Source organism: Schistocerca gregaria, chromosome 4 (genome assembly GCF_023897955.1).
Source record: "Schistocerca gregaria isolate iqSchGreg1 chromosome 4, iqSchGreg1.2, whole genome shotgun sequence".
NCBI classification, from domain to species: domain Eukaryota; kingdom Metazoa; phylum Arthropoda; class Insecta; order Orthoptera; family Acrididae; genus Schistocerca; species Schistocerca gregaria.
The window spans coordinates 48,587,079-48,595,655 of NC_064923.1; positions in this window are offsets into that span (position 1 = coordinate 48,587,079).

Sequence of the window (8,577 nt, forward strand, 5' to 3'; positions counted from 1 at the left end):
TAACGAAACGGATATTGCCCAACAAATAAGTCACGATTTTGGACAATGGATAACGCGAGTCTAAACAAGCGTGTCAGGAAAGGTAACGCAGCGGAAATTTCTCTACGCTGTATCGCTTTGAACATGTCTTACTGTGCCCATTTCTTTCTTTAAGTCTGTGTTAATACGGCACGTGCATTGTCCTCTTGGGAAAGGTGCATGTGGGTGGATGGAAAGCAGCATAGGTGGTAGCGTAATTATTTACAAAGTCGGTGGACGTCTTTAATCGTGAAATGAAACGTGCATATGGCGTTTTTAGTGCAGTCCGTACTAATATTACACATGCGAAAGTAATTCTGTCTGTTACGCTTTCACTATTAAACACCGAACCGATTTTGATAAAAATTGGTATGGAGATAGCTTGAACCCTTAGGAAAACCATAGGCTGCTTTAGAAAGTTGTATCTGTTCGAGTATCATTAAAATATTTTAATATGGTGTACGCGAGCGGCCTGCAGAAGAAGCTGGCACAATGTCTGGAACCATTAGTGTTTATAGATTATTTTGCGGCTGTGTGTATCCAATATAATGGTCAGCGTGGTTTATGATAATGAATCCCTATCATAACCTGTCATAGCTGGGGAGTTTTCTGGAGATGCAACAATAAACGTGGATGGTAAGCCGGAGAACCATATTTAAAACTTACTACATGAAAGTCTGATTTTGTGCATAGTTTTAAGAGAGCTCAGGCTAAGAAAGTTACTTGAATCCAACAAACCTGGGAGCAATCTCATGTCCGCGTAATATGAATGCACTACGTCACGCGGTCTTAACAGCTACGTAGATACTAGAACAGTCACAAGCACATCGCATTTCAGTTGCTGAGAGCCATAAGTTTCTCACAGCTTCCGAGGCGCTTGAAGACTCACAATGACTGCCTCATTTAAAGGCTGAACGGCAAACAGAGACATGGCGAGCCTTTATACGTGGAACGTTGGAGGCTTTTGGTGAGACTGCTTTTCATTATGATGTATTAACTTACTATGTTAATCATGAATTAGCCTTCCTACGGGGATGGGTCAAAAATGTAAATAATGCAACAAATTAAAGTGGAAGGAAGGAAGGTTGCTTTGTGTTGCTCTGGTGGCAAAATGTTACATCCAGTACTAGGGAGCCAGAGAAATCCCTAAAAACTCAACTACTGCACGAATGTAATTAATCGAGCCATTTTTAAATATATAATTAGAAAACATAATGTATGCTTTCAGATTCGACATATAGATAATAACAGAAACATATTCATTATGTACCTACATGCCAGTTCTGAATATATTCTGCGTATATACCTCTCTACAGCACTATGTATGCATGTATTAAACTGGGGATCTAGAAAAGACTTAGAGGCTTAGTCCCCTCGTAGCCCTCAGTGGTTTACAATCCCACAGCAGGCCTCAGCAGTCCATCCCCACCCCATCGCCGTCTCACACCGAACCCAGGGTTATTGTGTGGTTTTTGTGTGGTTCGGCCCCCTATGGAAACCCCCCCCCCCCCCCGGTCCCCCAGGAATTCTATACCAGACGAGTGTACCCCAAATGGTTATGTGGCAAAATAATTATAGTGTACACGTATGTGGACACGGTGTTTGCGCAGTAATCGCCGACACAGTGCAACTGAGGCAGGATGAGGGGAACCAGCCTGCATTCGCCGAGGTAGATGGAAAACCGCCTTAAAAACCATCCACATGCTGGGCGGCACTCCGGACCTCGACACGAATCTGCTGTGCAGTTTCGTGCGGGGGATCGGCATGCCTTCCTGTTCGGCAATCAATGCGTTAGACCGCACAGCTAACCGAGCGGGCGCACCAGTGTATACACACACATCGTGTAAAATTACTAGCTCTGTTATCACTCAACTAGTAATGTGTGAGCGAAGCAGCGGTTAACAGCTAATTTTAGTTGATGTCACTTTGGCGACTTACGTGTTGGTGATGATGAGGACAACAGACACACACACACACACACACACACACACACACACACACACACACACACTCAGCCCCAAGTGGGAAAAAATCCCTGCCCCTAGCCGGCAGTCGAACCCAGGATGGAGAGTCAGCAACACTAGCCACAAGACCATGAGTACCTTACTCCTTCAGTGCGAATGCTGACGTTTTATTTAGAGAAAAACATAGGACTGTATATTTATCAAACAGATTGCATAGCACAGAAAGGAACTCAAGGTCATATGGATCCTTTGACATAATGCTTATGGCTGATTACCTGACGTTGACAGGGTATGTTTTTATTCAGTCTTTATTAATCCATCTCCCCCTCCCCTATCACTCTCCATGTTCTGAACTTCACCCCAGTATGAGGCTGGTGATTCTGACACCCTCAGTTTTTCTTTCCAGATTCTAACCAAATTTGGCTGAATTCTTTCTAGGGTTTAAGGATGAGCTTCTTACCCATGGCTTTGCAAGCCTACATACATATGAATGGTATATCACATATATTTAACACATTTTCGCAGGTATTTGTGTACATGATTCACCTTCATCTGTAGCGAATTTCGTCCTGAAAATTTATTTTTACACATCCCATGTTTATGACATTGTATCTCCTGAAATGTGTATTGTACAATGACACATTTTTGTAGCTGTATTCAGCTTATATATGTATAAGTTTAAACGTCTAGCATGATACTGTAGTTTTTCACGCATCCCCGTGTTCATGGCATCTTATTTTCCGAACTAAATGTCTAACTACGAAGCGTTTTTTTGGTATATTCAGTGGCATATGTGAGTACTATCTGTGAAGTGTGTTGCGAATACAGTTAGCAGTAAAGAAGTAACAAATTGAGACGTCATTTTTCATGCAGCAGTTTTAATGAATGAACAGCGAAAAGGTTGTAAGTGATAAACTTTTTCCTTTCATTATTTTGTGAGGGTTGTCAGCGAGAAAAACTTTCGCAAAGGTTTGAAATCGTATGTAAAGTTTGTTGCAAGTCACTCAGTGCACTCATTCTCAAATACTGGATGAGTAGGGGATTCACTCATTATGGGATACTCTGTTTTTTCATACCCACCCCTCAGATAGGTATCTGGTTCTTACCTCGACAGTGGTGATTTCCTGACAGTGATATTGGTCCAGCAGTTTAGGAGATGTGAAACATTGTGCATGTGTGTGTGTGTGTGTGTGTGTGTGTGTGTGTGTGTGTGTGTGTGTGTGTGTGTGTGTGTGTGCGTGCGTGCGTGTCTGTCTGTCTGTCTGTCTGTCCGTTATTGTAATATGTATTGATGCATTGCAAGAAATTTGTTAAAAATCAGAAAAAACAGTCCATGGACAATAATTCAACATGGATACCAAGTTTCGTTCAGGACAGAACTTGATGCACTAAAAACTACATAGCAGTGCTATCCAAAACCTAGGACGTCCTGCTCATGGCACGGAGGGGAATTTGCTAAGCAAACAAAATGTTGTAAAGACGAGCTTACAGTGCTTAAGGCACCCCACTCAGCGCACGTGAGATGACAGATCACTTTCGAACAAAGTAGTAAACATTCAGTTAGCCTCATGCACAAAATGAAATGAAACATTCGAAATGAGAGATCCTGAAACACATCCCACACACAAGTGACGCTGAAATAAAATAGACTACAACCTTCAGCAATCTAAACTATCATACTCCAAGAAAAAAAAAGAAACGTTGCACCACGAAGGAAATTTCCAAATGGGGCAGAGGTCGGTAGAATTGACTTAATTGTAGAGACAAACAAATTATTATAATTTCAGATAAACTCGATTATTTACTGAAGAGAAAGAGCGCCACAAACTGAGCAAATCGTTAACGCTTGGTCCACCAATGGGCCATATGAGTGCAGTTATGCGGCTTGACATTGAATAACAGAGTTTTTGGATGCCCTCCTGAGCGTTTATGCGCCAAATTTTGTGGAACTGGTGCGTTAGATCGTCAAAATTCCGATATAGTTGTAGAACCCTGCCCATAACAAACCAAAATTTCTCAGTTAGGGAGAAATCCAGGGACCTTTCTGGCCAAAGTAGTGTTTGGTGACCTCAAAGGCAAGCAGTAGAAACACTGTCCGTAAGTGGTAGGGTGTTCTCTCGCTGAAATGTAAGCCCAGGATGGCTTGCCATGAAGGACAACGAAATGCGGTGCAGACTTTCGTCGACGAACTGCTGTGCTGTAAGGTTGCCATGGATGACAACAAATGGGGACCTGTTATAAAAAGAAATGGCAACCCAGACCATCACTTCCGGCTGTCGGGGCATGCGGAGGGTGACAGACAGGTTGGTGTCCTTCTGCTGCCTAAAACATTTCCAGTGACGTCGTCGCTGGCCACAGGGGCTCAGTTCGAAGAAGGACTCATCAGTGAAGATAATTTTACTCCAGTCAGTGAAATTCTATCCTGATGATATTCTGCACCCCGCTATGTTGCCCCTCATGGCAACATATCCTGGGCTTACATGACAGCAAGATAATGCCTGCCTGCACACAGCGACAGTTTCTCCTGCTTGTCTTTATACTTCACCAGCAAGTTTGCTGGATCTCTCCCCAACTGAGAAAGTTTATAGCATTATGTTCAGGGCCTTCAACCACCTCTGCATTTTGACGATCTAACGCGCCAGTTGGACAGAATTTTGCATGACGTCCCTCAGGAGGACATACAACAACTGTGTCAATAAAAGGCAAGCCGAATAACTGCATAGGGACCAGGGGAGAACCATTGCATTATTGATTTGGTCAGTGAAGCTCTTCTCTTGAATATATCATAACATCAAACTATGTGCTATGCAAGCTTCTGCTGTCACACGCCACTGTTGTTAACATGTTGCATTTTGCACATGCCACACATCACCTTTGCTCTGTTTACAACCTTGGTCAATAGAAACGAATGATAGCTTTGTATGTTTGTATAATGATAATGTTTCCATTGTAAACAAAAACATCAAGTGTATAGCACATGTGTGATGCTCAACATTAACATTATTAATATGATGAACTGTGCTACAGTACTTTGCTTACAGGATGTGTGCTATTCAACAACATATACATGGATCTGGAAAACCACACCTACCACGACAAAATAAATTGCCATCTAATGGAACTTATGTAAGTAAACAAAGCTATTCTGCACTATATCTAAATAAATGCAGGTGATTTAGCGTTTTTATCAATGAAACGACTTAAAAGTTGCACTCAATACTCAAATATTCTTGTGCAGTGTAAGAGCAAACGACATGCTGTTGATCAAAACATCTACTTAACTGAAAATGTTAGCCATCTGCAGATGGACGTGGTAGCCCAAAACTCATTTTGGCACTAAAATGAAACATTTAAAAAGTATTTGTGACTACTTGCGTCATTCACCAACGAATGTAAATTTTATTTTGCAGCTACTGTGCTACATTTCATTCTTCAAATATGTTGTAATTTTAAAGATTTTAATTCATTTTTTTTACATATTGGTGTCTACGACCATTTATAATGTTACACTTCATTGATTTACCATTGGCAAGAACGAACAATATACATGCCTCTAGGAGAAAGCAAGAATGTACTATTAGCACATGTCGCAAATAAACTGTTGGTTCATTTGCTTACTTTCGTTGTCACGTCACTTGATGTTGTTAACTTGTACCCAGTATGGGTACTGAAATGAAGATATTCACTGGTGTCCAAAATTAAAGCAACAAACGGAAAATTTTCAAGTTTGTCTTTATTTTGCCACAAAACAGTATAAACAGGCGATAGTAAATTAGAAATAATGTAAAGAATAAATAATGTAAACAGGTGCACCATTCATAACGGTAGACAAAACTGTTCTTCATTTTCTACAGCTTAATGGATTTGTGCACACATCCTGACAACTTGTATATATGATCAGTACGTGGTGTGACCACTTATGGTGGCAATACAGGTCTGACAACGACGGGGCATGTTCAATGGTTGAGGCAGTAACGTCCATTTCAAGGAGTTCCTTGCGAGGTGAGAGAGTAGCCATGTACATAAAAATTAGTATTCCATTTGAGTCCATAGACGTATCACGACACTGCACTGAACAGATATTTGAATATTGTGCAGGAGAAGCTAAACTTCTAATTGTTGTTGTTTATAGGTCCCCTAACTCGGAACTCAGAGCATTTCTGCTCAAGCTAGAGAGAGTTCTTGATTCACTTTGTAGGAAGTACCAGAAATTAATTACATGTGGTGACTTCAATATTAATTTTGTATATGGTGGTGCAAGAAAAAGGATGTTGGTAGGTCTCCTAACTTCATATGATCTGATGCAAACTGTGTTTTTTTTTCAACTAGGGTGTAGGGAAACAGTAGGACAGCCATAGACAATATTTTTACTCATTTTCCATTACTAGTTGGGCATTCTGTTAGTGAACGTGTGAATGGACTTTTAGACCATGATGCACAAATTTTAACACTAAAAGGCTTTTGTACTCAAACAAATGTCATATTTAATTACAGACAATTTAGGAAACTTAACCCAACAGCAATAGAGAGTTTTTTAAACCTTGTCAAGGAACAAGAGTGGCAGGATGTTTATAGTGACGATAACACTGATGATAAATACAATACTTTCCTTAACACATTTCTCATGCACTTTGAGAGTTGCTTTCCATTAGAATCTTCTAAACGGGGTTCTAGCAGTAATAGGCAGCCCAGGTGGCTGATTAGTGGGATAAGGATATCTTGAAGAACAAAGCAGGAATTATATCAAAACGTTAGAAGTAGTCACAATCAATCTACAGTAGCTCATTACAAATAGTATTGTAAGGTGCTTAAAAATGTTATTAGAAAGACAAAGAGTATGTGGTATACAAATAGAATAGCTAATTCACAGGATAAAATTAAAACCATTTTTTTTAGTTGTGAGGGAAGTGTTTGGTCAGCAGTACAAGTTCGATGGTATGAACTCAGTTTGCAGTAAAAATATTTCTGTTACTGATAAATCAGACATACAAACAGTATTTATCAATCATTTTCTGAGGATTGTTGGTGAATCAAATAAAAATTTAGTTTCTACAGGGAATCATATATCTTTCTTGGAATATACCTTTCCAAGACTGATGTCTGAAACACTCGTCTGTGATACAATCGAGGGAGAGATTGAGTCAATAATTAAATCACTGAAGACTAAGGACTCTCATGGCTACGATTGAGTGTCTAGCAGAATATTGAAGTACTGTGCTCCACATGCTAGCCCTGTATTTAGCCATATCTGTAATTTTTCCTTTAGAAATGTTCAGTTTCCTGAGCAATTAAAGTTGTCAGTAGTAAAGCCACTTTATAAAAAGGGAGAAAGAGATAATGTAGATAATTTTAGACCTATTTCTATGCCATCAGTGTTTGCAAAAGTTATTGAAAAGGCTGTGTATGTAAGGATAATTGATCATTTTATATCACACGATTTGCTATGAAATGCTTTAGAAGTCGTTTAACAACTGAAACTGCTATATTCTCTTTTCTCTGTGAGGTACTGGATGGGTTAAACAAAAGGTTTCGAATGCTTGGCATGTTTTTTGATTTAACTAAGGCATTTGCTTGTGTTGCTCACAAAATATTGTTCCATAAGTTGGACCACTACAGAATACGGGGAGTAGCTCACAATTGGTTCTCCTCTTACTTTAGCAACAGGCAGCAAACGTCATTATTCACAATGTTGATATGAGTGGGAACTGTGAAGTGATATGCCATTTAGTATTACAGGTAATTCTAAAATATTTCTATTTGCTGATGACACTAGCTTGGTAGTAAAGGATGTTAAATGCAACACTGGCTCAGTTTCAAATAGTGCAGTATATGACCTAAGCTCATGGCTTGTAGAAAATAAACTAACGCTAAATCCCATTAAGACCCAGTTTTTACAGTTTCTGACACACAATTCAACGAAACCTGAAGTTTTAATTTCACAGAGCACGCATACGATTAGTGAAACTGGACAGTTCCAATTTCTAGGTGTTCAGATAGATAGTAAGCTGTCATGGAAAGCCCATGTTCAGAAACTTGTTCAAAGACTTAATACTACCATTTTTACTATTCGAGCTGTATCTGAAGTGAGTGATCGTTCGACAAGAAAATTAGTCTACTTTGCTTATTTTCATTCACTTATGTCATATGGTATTACATTTTGGGTAACTCTTTCTGTTCTAAAAGGATATTTTTGGCTCAGAAAGGGTGGTTTGGGCAGTGAGTGGTGTATGTTCACAAACCTCTGGTCGACCCCTGTTCAAGTGTCTGGGTATTTTGACATAGGCCTCTCAATATGTGTATTCCTTATTGTCATTTCTTGTTAACAATATTAGCTTATTCCCAAGAATAAGCAGCTTTCCCTCGGTTAATACTCGACAGAAATCAAACCTGAATTTGGATCGAACTTCCTTAACTAGTGTGTAGAAAGGTGTGCAATATACTGCTGCATCCATTTTCAATAAGCTACAACTCGAATTCATAAATCTTAGCTGTATTCCACGCGCTTTCAAATCGAAACTGAAGACTTTCCTCATGCGTCACTTCTTCTGTTCTGTCGAGGAGTTCCTTGAAAAATTAAGCTGATTCTTGTTGCATT